At 39.0% G+C, this 21,670-nt stretch overlaps 1 protein-coding gene across 4 annotated transcripts in view; it reads right to left on the reverse strand.

Annotated features, from left to right (window-relative positions):
• LOC106054497 (orexin receptor type 2-like) overlaps nt 1-21,670 on the reverse strand; it is a 254,435-nt gene that overhangs the window by 208,288 nt on the left and 24,477 nt on the right. Inside the window, exons 1-2 of one of the 4 annotated variants that reach the window (XM_056020622.1) lie at nt 10,941-11,162; nt 10,475-10,844 (exon numbers count right to left, since the gene is read on the reverse strand). The gene's annotated coding sequence lies outside the window, so the exon portion shown is untranslated. Of the gene's footprint in view, nt 1-10,474; nt 11,163-21,670 lie in introns of those variants that run through there. The other 3 variants (XM_056020621.1, XR_008776610.1, XM_056020623.1) reach the window with 3 other exon arrangements.

Genomic DNA, 21,670 nt, shown 5'->3' on the forward strand with positions numbered 1-21,670 from the left:
TTTGTTGATATTCTTGATTTGTGGTGTTGATTTTGTGTAATATGTATTTGTCCATCAACTAATTATAACTTTCAAAATAACATATTTGTTTTTATAAATCTCACAGAAAAGTACAAATAATGAAGAGATACAGAACGTTCTCACCTCCCATTAGCTACATATACAAGTACAACAAGGATTGGAAGTTATTCGTTCCCCTCTGCCAGATGTGGGTTTTGGGGAGACTGTAATCTATTCCAGTGGGGTCAAGAAGTGTTTAATTATGTAATGGAAAAGTTACCAACTAAAACGAAAGGATTTAATACATTTTTCGGTTGCATATTTATTTTCAATATGTTTGGAATCCAAGGTTAAATACTACATGTTCATTAAAGCGAGCTGCCCGTTAAGTCTTATATTGGAAACAAAAAAGTATTTCGTATATAATTTTTTAAGTGTTTTGTCTATTTAGAAAGGTATTTTATTTTTTTCAGTTAGTTTTGGAGAAACTACAGATTCATCTTTCTTTATATCTGTAATTCTCACTCCCCCATTCCCCCCATGCACATCATTAGGTGACAATTAGGTCATCTTCCTCTTTTGTTTTTAAGACTTTCTCTGTTCCTTTTATTTCCCTTCTTTCTTTTCATCAAAGGTAGACATTTGAAACAACAGCTTGAAGAAATACATCTTGGAGCATACAGTTGGTGGACTACTAAATGTCAAGATACTGGTCAACAAACTCAAACATTTTGGTTAAAAAAATCTCTAGACTGGATACAAAATCTCTAGACTGGATACAAAATCTCTAGACTGGATATAAAAGACTCACAAAAAAAAGTCTCAACAGACATTTGCTATTACTGAAAGTCATTAAAAATATTGTGAGTCCTTATAAAGCATGCCACTTTTCATTTGTATAAAATGTCCATTTCACATAAAAAAAAAAACTAAAAATATATAACTTATCAGTTCTTTGATTTAAAGACTTTGTCAAAAATTAATTGACCAGACATAAGACACGTTATGTTCTTTTAGTTGAACTGTCAAGGAATTCAAATGTACTGTTTACCTTGAGGTCATTTGTTAAGTGATTAGTGTAACACCAGTTATGTGTCTCATGAAACGTCTTACGCTCATTGGGTACGTGACAGCTGACAACTTTGATTTAGCTACAGACACAAGCCATTCTCTTCTATTGTTTGACATTGACATAGATCTTTCTTTAAGGGTCATTTATTTAACAAGGTGATTGGTCTCAAGTTGTTTTTTTTTTTTTTTTTTAATTTACATAGTCATCTGTTTTACATTTAGTAAGTTAATTTATTCCACAAAATGAAACAACAAATGACATTTTGTATATAGCAGGGAATAGAAGCCAACATTACGTGGCAAATCTTTCAAAACAAACGCTTACCATGGCTGCTACTGTATGTGTAGTACAGCCACTGTAGTGTGTATTCATAACTCTAGATTTATAATATAGGGAAACTTAAGAACTCGATTCAACTTTATCTTGGTTATAATAGGCTAAATTGTTTCTAGATTGTCCAAAGTTGTATTGCCGTACCACTCTAATGCCCTACAATACAAGAGAAAACCCTGATGGGCTTTAACTTCAAAACCCCAGGAGGGGGATTACAAGCTCAAAACCCCCCTATGGCCGCTCGGGGCGAAAGTGATAGTTTAAAATTAAAATCTCACATAACAAAAACAAAATTAAAGTAAAAAATCAGTTACAGAATTCTAGCTCCCCCCCCCCTCTTGACGGGGGAGATTTCATTTCCGGGGATGGAGGGGTTAACCCTGAAAATCCTCCTGGCTACGCTCCTGGACAAAATCAATTGCATGGATATTTTAAAGTTAAGATTGTACAAGACCATGACTGAAAATCTTATTTTTTTCTTTTTGTTGTTATTGACAATACAATGAGTATCTAAAATATGTCATAAAAGCAATTTTCGTCAAGCATCAATGTAAAGTACGCGTCAAAGTTGCCCTAGGAGTGTAAACAGGAAGTTGTTAATATTCTAGGAGCTACAGGATGTAGTAAATTAATGAAAAGGACTTGTGTTTCCTGTAGGAGAGAACATTCTTGAACTTTCGGTTTGAAATCAACACCGATAACAGTAAACTCAGGTGTACCTCAAGGAACAGTCTTGGGTCCACTACTATTTTTAATTTACATAAATGATTTACCAAATTGCATTACTTCAGGAACAAAAGTCAGATTATTTGCAGACGATTGCATAATATATAGAACAATAAAAACAACACAAGACACAGATATTTTACAAAGAGAATTAGATGAATTACAGAAATGGGAATCAAATTGGAGCATGTCTTTCCACCCAGAAAAATGTCAGTTGTTAAGAGTAACAAAAAAACTAAAACAAATTAATTCCACTTATCTTATTCATGGCAAACCAGTAACACAGACTAAAAACGTAAAATACCTAGGTGTTATAATAAATGAAAAACTGTCATGGAATCCACATATTGATGAAACTACAAAAAAATCAAACAAAGCATTAGGATTTATTAAAAGAAATTTCTATAAATCAAATAAGAACATAAAACTAAAATGTTATTTAACCTTGGTTAGGCCAATAATAGAATATGCATCCTCTGTTTGGGACCCCTCAACTCAAGAAAACATTAAGAAACTAGAACAGACACAAAATAGAGCAGTGCGATTCATAACAAACGAATATTCACATTTGACTAGAGTAACACCTTTAGTAAAATCACTAAATTTAGAAAGCCTTCAGGATAGAAGGCTCAAAAGTAAAGTAGCAATAATACATAAAACACTGAACCATAATCTTCAAATACAAAAACAAAATTTAATTAAATACTCTGAAAGACACAAAGATAAAGGCACATTCCTCGTCCCATATGCTAGGACAAATTTGTACAAATACTCCTTCTTCCCTAGTGCTATTAGAGCATGGAATGGGTTGCCTGAGCTAGCCAGGAAAACCAGTGACTTGGCAGAATTTAAGTCATTGGTTAATATGCATGACTAAATGCATGACGCGTAGGACGTAATCATCTTCTTTTTTGAAGTAACGTCTGTATTATATAAGATAAGAAGATAAGAAATGCGAGATAAAGAGGAGACAACCTTATTTCAGAGACCAAGAATCAATCTATTCAGTCTAAAAATATTAAGCTTAATGTAGGGTCTATTACTGTTCATTTATTGTTGAAATTTAATTATATAGTGTATTAATGTTTGATATAAAGTGTATCATCAATCTTTTCGTGATTTCTGATATTGCGAATACATGTTCAGTTATCACTTCACTATTGCATATATCTAGATATCGGGACATCCGATTTAGCTTCTGATTTTATGAATACATATCAACCACTAAATTGCTTTTAACACTCAATATTGCGCATCGTCTGGTGATAGCGGCAGAAGAAGGAAAAACGTATAAAAAATGAAACTATAAAACTTAACAAAATAATTACTTGATACTTCTAAAGAGTTGTTTTTTTTTAAATCATTTTTCAATATTTACTTTTTTTAGGTAAAAGAAATAATAATGTTGAAAGTCAACTTGACCCGAGGTTGCGTGTGTGAGAAATAACGTGTGCAAAAATTGTACTAGACAGAGAGGGTAAGTGGATAGACAGAGAGAGTGAGTGGATAGAGAGAGTGAGTTGATAGACAGAGAGAGTGAGTGGATAGAGAGAGTGAGTTGATAGACAGAGAGAGTGAGTGGATAGACAGAGAGAGTGAGTTGATAGACAGAGAGAGTGAGTTGATAGACAGAGAGAGTGAGTTGATAGACAGAGAGAGTGAGTTGATAGACAGAGAGAGTGAGTTGATAGACAGAGAGAGTGAGTTGATAGACAGAGAGAGTGAGTTGATAGACAGAGAGAGTGAGTTGATAGACAGAGAGAGTGAGTTGATAGACAGAGAGAGTGATTTGATAGACAGAGAGAGTGAGTTGATAGAGAGAGTGAGTTGATAGAGAGAGTGAGTTGATAGGCAGAGAGAGTAAGTTGATAGACAGAGAGAGTGAGTTGATAGACAGAGAGAGTGAGTTGATAGGCAGAGAGAGTGAGTTGATAAACAGAGAGAGTGATTTGATAGACAGAGAGAGTGAGTGGATAGACAGAGAGAGTGAGTGGATAGAAGAGAGAGTGAGTTGATAGACAGAGAGAGTGAGTTGATAGACAGAGAGAGTGAGTTGATAGACAGAGAGAGTGAGTTGATAGACAGAGAGAGTGAGTTGATAGACAGAGAGAGTGAGTGGATAGACAGAGAGAGTGAGTGGATAGACAGAGAGAGTGAGTTGATAGACAGAGAGAGTGAGTTGATAGACAGAGAGAGTGAGTTGATAGACAGAGTGAGTTGATAGGCAGAGAGAGTGAGTTGATAGAGAGAGTGAGTGGATAGACAGAGAGAGTGAGTTGATAGACAGAGAGAGTGCGTCGATAGACAGAGAGAGTGATAGACAGAGAGAGTGAGTTGATAGACAGAGAGAGTGAGTTGATAGACAGAGAGAGAGTTGATAGACAGAGAGAGTGAGTTGATAGACAGAGAGAGTGAGTTGATAGACAGAGAGAGTGAGTTGATAGAGAGAGTGAGTTGATAGACAGAGAGAGTGAGTTGATAGACAGAGAGAGTGAGTGGATAGACAGAGAGAGTGAGTTGATAGACAGAGAGAGTGAGTCGATAGACAGAGAGAGTGATAGACAGAGTGAGTTGATAGACAGAGCGAGTGAGTTGATAGACAGAGCGAGTGAGTTGATAGACAGAGAGAGTGAGTTGATAGACAGAGAGAGTGAGTTGATAGAGAGAGTGAGTTGATAGACAGAGAGAGTGAGTCGATAGACAGAGAGAGTGATAGACAGAGAGAGTGAGTTGATAGACAGAGAGAGTGAGTTGATAGGCAGAGAGAGTGAGTTGATAGACAGAGAGAGTGAGTTGATAGGCAGAGAGAGTGAGTTGATAGACAGAGAGAGTGAGTTGATAGAGAGAGTGAGTTGATAGAGAGAGTGAGTTGATAGGCAGAGAGAGTGAGTTGATAGACAGAGAGAGTTGATAGGCAGAGAGAGTGAGTTGATAGACAGAGAGAGTGAGTTGATAGACAGAGAGAGTGAGTTGATAGGCAGAGAGAGTGAGTTGATAAACAGAGAGAGTGATTTGATAGACAGAGAGAGTGAGTGGATAGACAGAGAGAGTGAGTGGATAGAAGAGAGAGTGAGTTGATAGACAGAGAGAGTGAGTTGATAGACAGAGAGAGTGAGTTGATAGACAGAGAGAGTGAGTTGATAGACAGAGAGAGTGAGTGGATAGACAGAGAGAGTGAGTTGATAGACAGAGAGAGTGAGTCGATAGACAGAGATAGTGAGTCGATAGACAGAGAGAGTGAGTCGATAGACAGAGAGAGTGAGTTGATAGACAGAGAGAGTGAGTTGATAGACAGAGAGAGTGAGTTGATAGAAGTTTTGAAAAAATAAATATATAGAAAAATGTTGGGTTGATAAAATTTAAGAAACTGAAGAGACAGAGAGGGAGAGATTCTGAACTAGACAAAATAAAGATGACGCCATATTGAAAGATCATTGTTGCCAATTTATATTCAAAATTACTTTGTTTTCTGTTTTCCAAGCTAATGTGATTCAATAGTGTCCACAAAGTGCCATAAAAAGTGAGAAAAGAAAAGTATTATTTGGTTTAATTAAATACTTCCCTTATTTACACATCTGTACTTTTTACACTGTACACAGTTATACGGCAGTGCTTTCATTTTAAAAATCTTCAATAAAAGACATTTTTGTCTGTAATAACCTCTCTTTCTAAGTACGTGAATATTTTCTGAATTACTAGAGGGGTTTCTGTCACTTGGGTACTAGGTCTGGCAAGTGACTCGTACGATCAACCAGAATCTACTACGTTTCCTCGGGCCAAACCGGAGCTGTTGACGACAGTGATTTGTTTACATTTCTCTCTCTCTCTCTCTCTTTGTTTTGAGCATTGAATAGTTTCATCTTTCGGCAGGACAATTGACAAAGTTATTGTTCAAGTTGTTCATGTCACTTCTATCATTTCCTGAGTTAGCGTTCTTGTCACGTGACATATATCATCTGTTAGAGAGTCATGTCTCTGAACAACCACAACCACCACATAAAAGGCAGCACTGTTAGGGCATTAAACACCCCCCCTCCCATATCCTTTCCTCCGCTAAATATAAAAATACTTTAAAAATAAAATAGCTTATATAAGGAAAAAGAACTGCATATTTACAGAAACATCTATCTATACTTTAAGATTATTTCCCTTTTTTACTATATTAAACAAAAGTAATTAATTACCACTAATTTATTAATTGGTTAATTTGTTAGGGACAATGAGCAATTGTATAAAGCTCAGGCTGTGATACGATAATGATCGATAATGTGAAGTGGGAGAAATGCCGTGCCAAATTTTTTAACGGACAGACAGACAGACAGACAAAGTGGAGTGAGTTAATATGAACTTTGTGAAAAAGAATTTGAAAACAGTAATTGTAAGAGATGTTTGCTTTATTTTTTACAAGTCTTGTTATTTCTTATTATTATTTTTGAAGACGTTTCGGACGTTCCTTCACAAATGAACATTTTTAAGTCTTATTCTAAACCTCCTGCGGGATGACAGGAGACGGGCAAGGTTCGAACTCGCAAACAAAAAAAAAAAGCCAGTCTAAAGCGCATACCGCATTGTAATGTATTCCTTGCTTGTATTTATAATATCACTGGTTTTGGTTTCGTCTTGACACGAGGCAGAACCTGGTGTGTGTAACCAAGCCAATATTCCTGTGACTCTGGGCGCATCTTTTGTCTTCCGAGACAGAAGGAGTCCTGTATTTATATGTGATCTTGTAAGGACACTGCAACTTGGTTCACGTTTTTCCATTGACGTCAATTTTCAACCTTCCTGAACGCCATCAGGTCACCATCTTTAAATCCTTATTCCACAGTACATGATCAGGACTCTAGGATTAAACGACGCTGGAATGAATGTTTACCATGGCGCTGCTAGGATTAATCCAAGAAAATGACTGTAATAAATGTCAATAAGACCCAGTGAAGATTTGTAATTAGCTGATGATATGTCCACTCTGGGAGACATCTGACCACGGTCATCAGGAAACATCGGGAAGTACATAGGATGTAATTAATCGCTAGGACATGTCTTGGCTAGACTCTGAGATTTCGCCAATAGTAATTATGTCTTTGGCCTGCTGGGGGCTGGGATCAGTAGTGGGGGGAGGGTAAGAAAAGAAAGAGGGCGATATGGAGAAAGAGTGTGATCGATCTGTGGAGTACACGTCCTGGCGAGTCCATTTTAATAACATAATTTTTTTTATATTTCCAAGCCGCTTTAAAGATGTGTCTTTCAAAATAGCAGACAGTTGTGATGTCGTTTAATGATTCAGACTGGGATGAAAACTTGTAACTGGTCAATGTACTCATAACGTGTTTAACTTCATTGAGAGTGCACTTTTTCAAGATAATCGTAGCTCTATCTAAAGATTCTCTCTGGTGTAAAGTGTTTTGAGGACAAGAAGTTGAATGGAGGACATCATGGAGTGGACAAGCATTTCCTTTTTTTTCACTTGTTGAGAACAGAAGAGAAGCAAGACAGAATGTTAACGTTGTGAAATAATCAACAGAGGAGATTGAAAAAGGTTCTATTTTATAAATTCAACATTCATTAGTTATGAAGAACAAAGTAATCGCTCTTGTAAGATGTCATCAGCTTAATAAAGGAAAAAAAGTCTCTCTACAAAAACGTTTTTTTGTGTGTTACTAATCACAGTTACTCTAATTCGGTTGCATCATGGGTCGCTGGACAGGAATTTCGAAAACGTTTTTCCATGAAATTCAACAGTGTATGTACATATTTATTGAGTTAAGAGAAAAATTATAGCATAGTTGAACTGTAAACATGGCAAGAAATAAATCAAAAGAATGAAACTTATAATCCACAATCAGCTCTATAAGTAAGGAATTGATTTAAAAAAATAAAAACTTGTGTATATTACTTATATCTTCATAAATTGTATTATCATCGACTATGAATAAATAAAGAAAATTTCAACTAGATCCGAAATGGGAAGTTGGATTAAATCCGTATACATGTATATATATATAATTCAAGTCTTGTCAGATTCAGTGCATATTAGTGCAAAGTTTTAACATGATCCGAGAATGGGAAGTGGGAGAAAAAGAAACTTTTTACCAGACAGACAGACTGACAGAGTGAATTGATATAAGCTTTGTAAAAAGGTTCCTTTTTTAGATAAACTATGGCGCATCTGGGGCTAGAAACTGTTGTAGATAAAGAAACATTCTCTTTTCCTTTAGTTCAACATAGTTACACATAGGTCTACATATTAGAGCCATAACGCTATGTGAAATTTTCAATACTAAAACAATATTATACCCACTATTGCAATAATGAACGCGTCTGTGTATCTTTGTCTACTGAAGCAGAAAATGTAAAGACATTCTTAATGTCTGAATCGTTTACATTGATATCATCAGCAAGGGGAACATTTTGATCAAGTCCCGTGAAAGCAGAATAAGGTGTTTGACTGAAGACACCTGTCAGTCTCTAGGACATCACTCAACAAACATTGAAGGGAAACCCTAAAGAAAAAGAAATGTCGTAGAAGATGACTTGAGCAGGAGCCAGACCCCTGGAACAAGAGTGAAATGACTCAGCACAAAGAATCTCATATGCAGTAAGGTAGCGGCGCAATAATGAAATAATTTAGCCACCAGAAAGGCAAACTAGAATTAGTTCATGTGCACTATTACATACTTACACAATAGATACCAAACACAAAGCCGTTGAATGCTGGAAATAAAACTGTGAAAATGATATTCTTGTTGAGGAGATTAATCTAAGTCTCTGCTACAAACAAAATCCTCTTCTCTTTCTCGCTTCATCTCTATCTCTCTCTTTCATAGAGTGAATCTCTTTCATAGAGTGAATCTCTTTCATAGAGTGAACCACTTTCATAGAGTAAACCTCTCACATAGAGTGAACCTCTCACATAGAGTGAACCTCTCACATAGAGTGAATCTCTTTCATAGAGTGAACCTCTCACATAGAGTGAACCTCTCACATAGAGTGAACCTCTCACATTGAGTGAATCTCTTTCATAGAGTGAACCTCTCACATAGAGTGAATCTCTTTCATAGAGTGAACCTCTCACATAGAGTGAATCTCTTTCATAGAGTGAACCTCTCACATAGAGTGAACCTCTCACATAGAGTGAACCTCTCACATAGAGTGAATCTCTTTCATAGAGTGAACCTCTCACATAGAGTGAATCTCTTTCATAGAGTGAACCTCTCACATAGAGTGAACCTCTCACATAGAGTGAATCTCTTTCATAGAGTGAACCTCTCACATAGAGTGAACCTCTCACATAGAGTGAATCTCTTTCATAGAGTGAATCTCTATGGTTGCCTGGTCGTGCGGTATGCGCGCTGGACTGTCGTTCGGATTTATCGATGGTCCCGGGTTCAAACACTGCCCGCTCCCATCACCCGTCATCCTGCGGGAGTTTTGGACTAGGAAGTAAACTTTCTTCATCTCTGAAGGAACATCCGAAACATGTAAAACATTTTACAAACAATCTCTCACATACTGAGCCTCTCACACAGAGTGAATCTCTCACGTACTGAGCCTCTCACACAGAGTGAATCTCTCACGTACTGAGCCTCTCAAACAGAGTGAATCTCTCACATAGAGTGAACCTCTCACATAAAGTGAACTCTCACAAAAAAAGTGAACTCTCACATAGTAAACCTCTCACATAGTCAACCTCTTATATAGAGTGAATCTCTCAGAGTAAATTTCTCACAAAAAGTGAATCTCTCACATAGTGAACTTCTGACAGAGTGAATCTATGACATAGAGTGAGTCTCTCAGAGTAAATTTTTCACAAAGTGAATCTCTCACATAGTGAACCACTAAACTTTCTACATGTAAATATTACTTTATGGTTAAAAAGGGGGGGGGGGGGAGAGTTTAGAAATTTGGTTCTCGTAGTTCTAAGAAAAAAGACACAAAAATCGTATAGAGGTCTACTTGAAAAAAAAAGTAAGTAGCTTATTAACATCTCCGATATTTTATACACCAGATACAACAAACTTCAAGCTATTTACAGATAATTTATCATTGTGAATATGTCCAATAGTCAATGTACCGTATGATGGACAGGGTACTAGCAAAACCAAAGGAAAGGATAAAGTTCTTAATGATAAGACAAAGATTAGAGCGTACTTCTAACTAAGTAACTTTATGATAGCACAAGTGCTATACTAATAAGACTCAACGTCACTATAATTCAAAGTGTACCATTAATAAGTCTCAGCTACACTATTATACAAAGTGTTTAGCTTACAAGATTGACTTCTCTATTGTCAGAGTCAGGACTATGTTAATTAACATTAGTAATAATAATAACATACTCACCTTCAATAGAACTGGCCAAAGACTAAACAACTATTTAGCCTACAAAACACAGGTTCATTGAGGTCCACATTGTTGTCTCAGATTTATGTGAGCCGGTGTGAACTTTTGGTCACTCATTTGAATGTTCTCTTTACAAGTGAATGTCACGTGACCTCTACATCATGAATGTATCCCGGCAGCCAATATTTCTTTCAAAACAGAATGCATCATTACTTTAGTAAAAAAGAGTGAATGAAAAATGTTTATTTCAAATCTACGAACTACAAAAAAAACTTGTCGACTTGACTGTCTTTTAAAAAGTAAACACACTTTCGGAGGATCAGAAGATGAACGAAACAAATGTATAATTAAGTTTTTACTGTCGTTTGGTCTAGAAAAAAAAAAGAAAAAAAAGTTTGTACTCAAAATAAAAGTGAGTTTATAGAATCCCAAAAGTTGTTGAATATAACAATACCTCGTTTCTGACCTGCAAAGGCCTCCAGTAGTCAAACTAGGAGAATAAGTCTTATTTAGTCATTCATTTATTTTATATTTTTCTTAGTAGCCATCAATAATTATTTCAAGCAACCAATGCTGTTCCTTGTATTCACGAGCCTACGTCTACAGGCTATGAGAGATATTGGGCAGGACCGCACAAGAAGGCTTTGGTTCACAAAGTCTACAATATTGTCAGCGGAACTAGAACCGAGACGAGAGGGAACTAGATGAGAAAATGGGAGACAAACGTCGCAAGAGTGTCAAGGGGAGTTACCCGACGTCTCACTGCCAGTAAGCCAGCGTACGTATCGACAGACATGAGTTGGATAGAGCGGGTAGTAAAAGTCAAGAGATGTGCATCTATCTATTCGTATCTATCATCTATCTATTCGTATCTATCTAGACATCTAAACATCTATCTATCTAGACATCTATCTATCTAGACATCTAAACATCTATCTATCTAGACATCTAAACATCTATCTATCTAGACATCTAAACATCTATCTATCTAGACATCTAAACATCTATCTATCTAGACATCTATCTATCTAACTATCAAGACATTAGACTATCTAGAGTAATCTAGACCAAAAGATAGGTTAACTATCTAACTAGTTAGCCATTACAAATCGAGAAACTGAACTCACAACATGATCAGGTCAGAAGATATTTCACTATTTTATTCATTAATGACTCCGTTTGCTGTAGCGTGATGACCTAAGACATGGTGAGTCCCCAACCTAGGATTAAGAATGTATGTAAAGCAACAGACTTGACACTGCAGATTCGTTTTTCTTGTCCAAGGCCAGGGCCAACTGATGACAGGTTACCATTAGCTTGGGTATAGTTTCGTGAACTGGTTTTCCTGTCTATTCTACAATTACTGGACAACTATTACCTTGGTGTCCGGAAATGGAAGGATGTATTGAGTTACGTAGAGAAACTGGGTTAGAATTATAGGATAAATTTAAATGTGAAAATCTCTTTAGAAAGTGTAATCTAATTTGCTTTTTTTTTTCTACCTAGGTAAAGATGAATGGAACTATCTTCATGTCTCATGGCTGCTTCCTGGTACGATAATATTGCAGTATTATTCATTTGATATAGATAGTTGGAATCTAAAAGATTTGTCCTTATAGAATTACAGCACAATGGAGATATTGAAAGACATATTGAAAGACTGCATTTCAGACTAGTCTGATCTCCTTTTCAAAAGAGTTACCGCTACTTCACAAGAGTCTGATCTCTTTTGCAAATATAGAGACTGGAGAACTAATAGCGTTGGTTTTGGGCAATGTTTCTTAATAGTTTACTTTTAAATTCTTCCCTCCCCCCCCTCCCAGCTTTCCGATGAAAAACAACAACTTAGGTTTTCTCTCAAAGTGTTTCCATGTAAACTGTAGAAATTCAACATCATGGCGTCTATAGCGCACGATTCGTCATATGGCTAGATAAAAAAGCGCAGGTCAAAGATGCAGTAAGGTCGATACTGAAAAGTTAAAAACATTCTCGGCTCAAGTAGTGCGTCTATAATAAAAGTAATTCTAGCAAAATCAGAGACGAATTTCAATTTTTCAAAAGTTGAAAAGGATTTTATGGTCTGACACCTCTAAAGCTAACTCTGTTTAAATGAACATAGTTAGAACAAGAAACGACGTCTCTTGATTATTTTATTTTAAAATACAATTGCAAAAAAAGATTTTAAGCTCGTTGAACGTAAACAAAAAATCCTCCCTCCCCCTTGTTAGCGTGGGTTGAGGAAAGCTAGGTTCATGATAGGTTTCACCTCTGGATCAAATGGGCATCAATTGTTGGGATTGTCACAAGACACGACAGGACGTTCAATGCAACTTCAATGTTGCCAACTAAAACACACACACACAACAAAGGAGCTACAAACGTGTGAAGGCTTTAGAAAATGTGATTTCCTACGACCTATCCTATAATTATCCTATAATTATCCTATAATTATCATATAGTTACGAATCTCACTATCCAGGCTCTCTGCAAACTGCACCAGACACCACCAACTTAAAGAACTTGACAACTCAGGGCTCCAAAGTAACGTAACACTTTAATAGTTGAATAAATAACAGCCAATACTGTACAATTGGCAACACGTACACTGTACAAATATCTCTCCGATAACACCGTTCCGCCGTATCAACTCTTGCACTGGCCTCTCCGTCTCGTTCCGGGCTTGCACTGGGTTCAACAGTTCAGGACTGACTTCACACACTAGGCTCGTTGTGTCGGACTCGATCACAGACCAAGATCAAGACGCCGTTCGTCTCAACTGTACTTGACAGTACTCCGCACTGAACCGTCGTAATGCTCCGTACAGAACCACACCGTTGAACTGTGCTGTAGTCGACCGTGTTCTGAACTCCTGTCGTGAACCCGCTTTCTGAACCGTCTTGACTGCGTCACCTCCACTCTTATATAGGGGCCCTATTGGCCTTCTCGAACCGGACAGAACGCCGCTCGACGTTTCTAGGTGGTCAGATGACTACAACTCTCGTGACGCTCCTGAGCTCTGTTCACGTCGGCGATCCTTCCCGAACTGCCGTCGATCCTTCCCGAACCGCCGTGTTGACACTCGTCTCGGCTGATCGTCGTAACTCGTCACGGTTGACCGCTTGTCTAGCGCTGGCCTGGGGCGATTTGCGTCGGCTGACTACAAACACACCACTACCCCCATCTGTGCCACCACCAGGTTTATAACAATATTACTTTTCAAAAATAGCTTATCAACCGGATACACAAAATACTTTAATGTGTAAAGCTTTTGATCCATAGATGAAAATCTGAAACATACTGAAAGGCCTACGGCACTAAATCAAATATTTTTCAAGGTCATGTATCCAAAATGAAAAAGTGGATCAGTGTGCTGGCACTGACTACAGAAAGAGCCTTTAAGTATATCTACAATAGTATGGGCATATAATCCGACTTTATTTACAGAAGTAATACCATATATGTCCATTACCACTTTCGAAAGGTTGTCATTGCCGGTAGTGGTAATAAATATAAGCCCTCCATTACCTATAGAATGCTTCATAATGGCATGCGTCTCAAAGAGCCTCTGAAAACCACTCCTGGTCTCGGATCCACAAGGTTGTCATACCGGATATATATTTATATGCTAAAAAAACACTCATTGATCAGGAGATCTCTTCAACTGTCGTATGTATTCGCATTGAATTTCATACTTCTCTCGTATATCTTTCATTCTCACTTCTTTTGAGAGGCGGTCTAAATAAATAAAACCAAAACCAATTATAATAGTATTAAGAAGATAAATCTTTTTCTTTTTTTATAAAGATAAAAAGAGAGATAGAGAGAGAGAGAGAGAGAGAGTACAAGTAATGGTACTTTGTAACACTGACAAAAAAAAATAAACTAAATCCTAATAGCATTAAAAAGATACATCTAGAGATCTATTGACATTTCACTACATTCATATGGGGTCAATTATACAATTACAATTAACAAATCAAAATTGATATTTCTTTTTATTTAGAGAACAAAATAACAAAATAAATGTAGAGAGGGGGGACGGGAGTGTGGCGTTTCATTACGGAGGTCGGAAAATGTACTTAATTTCTGTAGGTCTTACACTCATGGTATGAAGAAATAAATGCGGTGTTTAATATGCGGTGTCTAATAGCGGTGTCTAATATGCGGTGTTTAATATGCGGTGTCTAATATGCGGTGTTTAATATGCGGTGTTTAATATGCGGTGTCTAATATGCGGTGTTTAATATGCGGTGTTTAATATGCGGTGTCTAATAAACGGTGTCTAATATTCAGTGTCTAATATGCGGTGTCTAATAGTGGTGTCTAATATGCAGTGTTTAATATGCGGTGTTTAATATGCGGTGTTTAATATGCGGTGTCTAATATGCGGTGTTTAATATGCGGTGTTTAATATGCAGTGTTTAATATGCGGTGTCTAATAAACGGTGTCTAATATTCAGTGTCTAATATGCGGTGTCTAATATGCGATGTCTAATATGCGGTGTCTAATAGCGGTGTCTAATAGCAGAGTCTAATAGCGGTGTTTAATAACGATGTGTAATAGCAGAGTCTAATATGCGGTGTCTAATAACGGTGTCTAATAGCGGTGTTTAATAACGATGTGTATTAGCGGTGTCTAATAGCGGTGTCTAATAACGGTGTCTAATATGCGGTTTCTAATATGCAGTGTCTAATAAGCGGTGTCTAATATGCGGTGTCTAATAGCGGTGTCTAAAAGCGGTGTCTTATAGCGGTGTCTAATATCGGTGACTAATATGTGGTGTTTAATATGCGGAGACTAATATGCGGTGTCTTATAGTTTTCAGTTTATTAGACACCGTTTTTAGACACCGATATTTGACACCGCTATTAGACACCGCATATTAGACAGCGCATATTAGACACCACTATTAGACACCGCTTTTAGACACCACTATTAGACCTCACTATTAGACACCACTATTAGACACAACTATTAGACACTGCATATTAGACACCGCATATTAGACACCGCTATAAGACACCGTTTTTAGACACCGATATTTGACACCGCTATTAGACACCGCATATTAGACAGCGCATATTAGACACCACTATTAGACACCGCTTTTAGACACCACTATTAGACCTTACTATTAGACACCACTATTAGACACAACTATTAGACACCGCATATTAGACGCCGCATATTAGACACCGCTATTAGACACCGTTATTAGACACCGCATATTAGACACCGCATATTAGACACCGCATATTAGACACCGCTATAAGACACCGTTTTTAGACACCGATATTTGACACCGCTATTAGACACCGCATATTAGACACCGCATATTAGACACCGATATTAGACACCGATTTTAGACACCACTATTAGACCTCACTATTAGACACCACTATTAGACACAACTATTAGACACTGCATATTAGAAACCGCTATTAGACACCGCATATTAGACACCGCTATAAGACACCGTTATTAGACACCTATATTAAACACCGCTATTAGACACTGCATTTTAGACACTGCATATTAGACACCGCATATTAGACGCCGCATATTAGACACCGCTATTAGACACCGTTATTAGACACCGCATATTAGACACCGCATATTAGACACCGCATATTAGACACTGCATATTAGACACCGTTATTAGACACCGCATATATGACACTGCATATTAGACACCGTATATTAGACACCGCTATAAGACACCGTTATTAGACACCTATATTAGACACCGCTATTTGACACCGCATTTTAGACACTGCATATTAGACACCGCATATTAGACACCGCATATTAGACACCGCATATTAGATACCGCAAATTAAACATTGTTATTAGACATCGCATATTAGACACTGCATATTAGACACCGCATATTAGACAGCGCTATAAGACACCGTTATTAGACACCGATATTAGACACCGCTTTTAGACACCGCATTTTAGACACTGCATATTAGACACCGCATATTAGACACCGCTATTAGACACCGCATATTAGACACCGCATATTAGACACCGCTATGAGACACCGCTATTAGACACCGTATTTTAGACACTGCATATTATATGGCTCCTTTTGTCTCGAAAGGCAATGGATGCGCCCAAGTGAGTCACTGGTTTTGGCTTAATCTTGAGACGGGGCAGAATCTGGTGTGGCTAATCAAGCCAATTCTAGAACGGCAGACTTTGCCACAATTCGTACATGTGTATGCCTCTGATTTAGGGCTAGCAGACAGGGCAGCTTTCTTTTTTTCCCTCTTGATTAAAGCCGCTTCAATTCTTTTGTTCTCAGCAAGGGTTGTCCCAGCACGCACAGTCTGTCTCCATGCACTCCGGTCTTTGGCTATGTTTTCCCACATACTTTCACTGATGCCTGAGGCTCTCATGTCTCGCTTGCAGACATCTCTATATGTTAGTCTTGGGCGGCCCTTGGGTCTGACTCCTTCCACAAGCTCAGCATATAAGATATCTTTCGGGATTCTACCATCTGGCATGCGGGTGACATGTCCGAGCCAGCGTAATCTTCTTTGTGTCAGGAGAGCATACATGCTGTTCATATTGGCCAATCTCAAAACTTCCTGATTGGAGACATGGTCCCTCCAAGAGATGCCCATTATGCGTCTCAGGCAGCGCAAGTGGAAACTATTCAATCTGTGCTCTTGGTACATGTATGTTGACCAGCTTTCACTGCCATAAAGGAGAGTGCTCACAACACAGGCGTTGTAGACTAGGATTTTGGTCGCTGTGGTCAATTTACCATTTTCCCAGACGTGCTTGGAGAGTTTTGCCAATGCTGTGGTAGCTTTTCCTATCCTTTTTGTCAGCTCGATGTCTAAGTCTAGGTTACTGACAATTGTTGAACCCAAGTAGGTAAATTCCTGCACCACTGAAAGGGTGTGGTTCCCAATTTGTATTATAGGTATTTCTGCGACGTCTTGTGCCAGGATTTCGGTCTTGGAGAGACTTATAGTAAGGCTAAACTCTTGACAAGCAGCTGCTAAGGCGTTCACTAGCTTCTGTAGACCTCCTTGTGAGTGAGATACGAGTGCCGCGTCATCGGTAAACAGCAGTTCCCTTATCAAGATACGACGCCTTTTCGTTTTGGCTTTAAGACGTGCCAGGTTAAAGAGCCTTCCATCGGATCTGCTATGGATGTATATTCCGTCTTCCAGGGATTTAAAAGCACTGGATAGTACGACTGAGAAGAAGATGTCAAATAGTGTAGGGGCCAGTACACATCCTTGTTTTACACCGCTCTTAATGGAGAATGGCCTGGAGGAAGAACTTTCAAACTGAACGGTGCCCTGCATATTTTCGTGAAAAGCTGACACTAGTTTTCTTAACTTATTTGGGCAGCCGATTCTCTCTAGTACAGCAAACAGACCGCTTCTGCTAACAAGGTCAAAGGCCTTGGTCAAATCAATAAAAGCTATGAAGAGGGGCTGCTTTTGTTCTCTGCTCTTCTCCTGTAGCTGCCGCAGAGAGAAAATCATATCTGTTGTAGATCTACCTGCCCTAAAGCCACACTGCGACTCTGGATAAACACGATCTGCCAGGATCTGTAATCGCTTTAGTAATACTTTAGCAAAAGCCTTTCCGACTATGCTAAGCAGTGAGATGCCTCTGTAATTGTTACAATCAGAGCGGTCGCCTTTATTTTTATAAATTGTAACAATGTTGGAGTCTTTCAATTCCTGGGGGACCATTCCTTGTTCCCAGCACAAGCTTAGCAGTTCATGGAGTGGTTTGATTAGGGCATGTTTTCCAGCCTGAATTTCTTCAGCAGGAATGCCATCTCCTCCGGGTGTTTTCCCATGTGCAAGCATGTCAATGGCAATGCTCAGCTCCTTTACTGAGGGCGTTTCGTCTAATTCCGTCAAAACTGGAAGTGATGGGAAGTTGGAAACAGCATTTGGTGAGATGGCGTTTTCAATCTGGTAGAGTTCTGCATAGTGTTCTACCCATCGTTCCATTTGCAGCGCACGATCGCTGATGATTGAGCCATCTTTTGACTTGAGCGGAGCACACTTGCTGGTGTGAGGTCCAAAGGCTTTTCTCATGCCCTCATATAGTCCTCTTATGTTACCACAGTCGGCACAAGATTGAATATCTTCGCATAGCTCCTGCCAGTATTTGTTAGCACATTGTCTCGCTACTCTTTGGGCATTGTTACGTGCAGCTCTGAGCCTTTTTAAGTTGCTTGGGGTGGAATCCTTCTTGTAGATTAGCATGGCTGCTCTCTTGTTCGTAGTGGTAGTTTTCATTTCTGGTAGACTAGCTTCAAACCAGTCTTCGCTTTTCTTGGTTTTGTTTCCAAAGACCAGTGATGATGTTTGGTAGATTGTATCACGCATAAACGTCCAGCTTTTTTCTACCTCAGTCACAGAGAAGTTTTTAAAAGCTTCCTCTAATTTGTTCTCAAATTCGGTGCAAAGATCAGGATTTTTTGTGCTAGTAGTATTCAGGCGTGATTTTCTTTTTCCCTGTGAAGTGTGGATCTTAGTTGGCAGCAGTCTTGTCCGGCAGGACACTAAAGTATGATCAGTATCACAATCCGCGCTTTGGTAGCTACGTGTCAGCAGTATATTTCCAATGTCCTTTTTTCGTGTCAGTATCATATCCAGCTGGTGCCAGTGCCCAGACCTAGGGTGCCTCCATGAGACACAATGCTGTGGTTTTGTTCTGAAGTATGTGTTGGTAATGCAGAGCTTATGGTATGTGCAGAATTCAAGCAGTCTTTGTCCGTTCTCATTCATCTTTCCGATTCCAAAAAGCCCAAGACAGTCTGGCCAGGTAGTGTGATCTGATCCTACTCTGGCATTGAAGTCACCTAGAAGGATCATATGTTCTTTTTGAGGAATGTTTGCAATGGCTTCTTTGAGGTCTTCATAGAACTTGTCTTTGTCCTCCTGAAGCGAGCATAGTGTGGGGGCATAGGCACTAATTAGAGTGACTTTTCCAGATGCTGTCATCATACTTATGCTTAGTAGCCGTTCCGAGCCACCAACTGGAGGGACTATCATGGGAAGAAGACTGTTCTTGACAGCAAAGCCCACACCATGTATTCGAGTCTCATCCTGTGCTTTCCCTTTCCAAAAGAAAGTGTAGTCAGTCTCGCGGAGCATGCCGTTTTCGGCCAGTCGGGTTTCTTGCAGGGCTGCAATGTCAATATGTAGCCTTTTTAGCTTGTTGTTTATAACTGCCGTCTTCCTTGCATCGTCGATCTGCCTTAGATCATCAGTGAGACCAGGACACATTGTCCTGACATTCCAAGTGGCCAGTCGCATGACAGGGATTTTCTTTTTCAGTTTAATTTTTTTTCTTTTGTTGCTTGGTGCAAGTTTCCAGCCTACTTGTCGTTTTAAACTAAGCTCTAAGCACCCATTAGAGCAGGCAGGCTGTGGCGGATCAGCACCTAACTGACTGGGGGCTGCCCAGGTTGAGGCGGGCGGTAGCTGATCAGTGAGGCACGAAGACCTCTCCCACCGTCAGAGACAACCCGTGGCGTCCATACATTACGCCAATCAAGTTGGACTTATAACCCGTAACTGTTGTCTCCCGTGTTGTTTTAGCCGCTTTTCAGCAGCACCAGAGTTTCCTCTCCGGGGCGCATTCCTGGGCCTTGGATAAAGGGGTCATGGGTGGCCCATGCGTCATGATCCCTCTCTCGACCTTGCTGATGTGATCCAAAGGAACGCATCGCATTACATTTGGCACCAACTCAGTTGCAGAAGCTGCCGGAGGGAATTTCGTAGCTGATACTCCCAACGCCTAAGGGGCTTCACTCCTGATTTCTCCTCGAGGTTGTCTCCTGAAGCCTCAGTACCGCAAGGCAGCGGGGGTTTGAAGTCAGAGTACCCCTCTCCTAGATGAACTGCCTTACTAGGCTGACGAGCTCCATCTGCCCGAAGCTCCCGGTTTTGTGGCGCCAGGTATCCGCCTTTACCCCTTCACCTGTTAGTAAGAGCAGTTTCGCCGGGCTTAATATCTAAGCCACACGAGCAGGCCAGGTGCTGGACTTAGTTGTCAGAGGCTATTTGAGACGCATGCCATTAGGAGTACTTTATAGACAATGGGAGCTTAACCCCATTGACACCCCTAGCCATGACAACCTTTGAAACTGCATATTAGACACCGCATATTAGACACCGCATATTAGACACCGCTATTAGACACCGTATTTTAGACACCGCATATTAGACACCGCTATTAGACACCGCTATTAGACACCGCTATTAAACACCGCATATTAGACACCGCTATTAAACACCGCTATTAGACACCGCATATTAGACACCGCTATTAGACACCGCTATTAGACACCGTATATTAGACACCGCTATTAGACACCGCTATTAGACACCGCATATTAATCACCGCTATTAGCACCGCATATTAGACACCGCATATTAGACACCGCATATTAGACACCGCATATTAGACACCGCATATTAGACACCGTATTTTAGACACCGCATATTAGACACCGCATATTAGACACCGCATATTAGACACCGCTATTAGACACCGCATATTAGAAAGTGAAGGAAAGAAAGAGCGGGCCGTAAAAATGTCATTGTAACATATACTCTAATTTACGGGCTCAAAAGTATGTTTGGTTGATCCTTGAAATGTCTCATGTTTATAATAAAAAAAAAAAAGAGAAGAGGTTGTTTCGACTTTTTTTCAGTCACCTACTTTTCGTATTAGGGCTACAGGTGAACAAATGAATAAACCAGTCAAGGGGTTGATCTCTTTCCTAAGGGACTCTGAGAAAACATTGACAAATCTGGCGTTGTCAGCTAAATAATTTTTTTTTCCAAACCCTATTTTTAGTATTTAATTGTGTCCAGAAAGCAAAGGTTAACTGGGCCAACTGGCCTTCAAGCAGTTCATTCAAATGTCAAAACAACCAGTAAAACAGAACAACATTGACCAGACCAAGTGCCAATGGGGGATCAGTTTTGTTCAGTAACCCATACAACTTATCCTCTTTCACAGTTAAACTCTGATTATGAAAGTGCTAATTTTCTGTTTGCTTTCTATAAGGAACATTTTTGTTTTCAAACTTATAAAAAAAAGTAAATGAATACAACTATGCAATTAAAACCATAAGATTTGAAGGTTAGTCTATCATGCAGGTAGTCTAAATTGAGTTACTATTTGAATGCAGCCAC

Source organism: Biomphalaria glabrata, chromosome 2 (genome assembly GCF_947242115.1).
Source record: "Biomphalaria glabrata chromosome 2, xgBioGlab47.1, whole genome shotgun sequence".
NCBI classification, from domain to species: domain Eukaryota; kingdom Metazoa; phylum Mollusca; class Gastropoda; family Planorbidae; genus Biomphalaria; species Biomphalaria glabrata.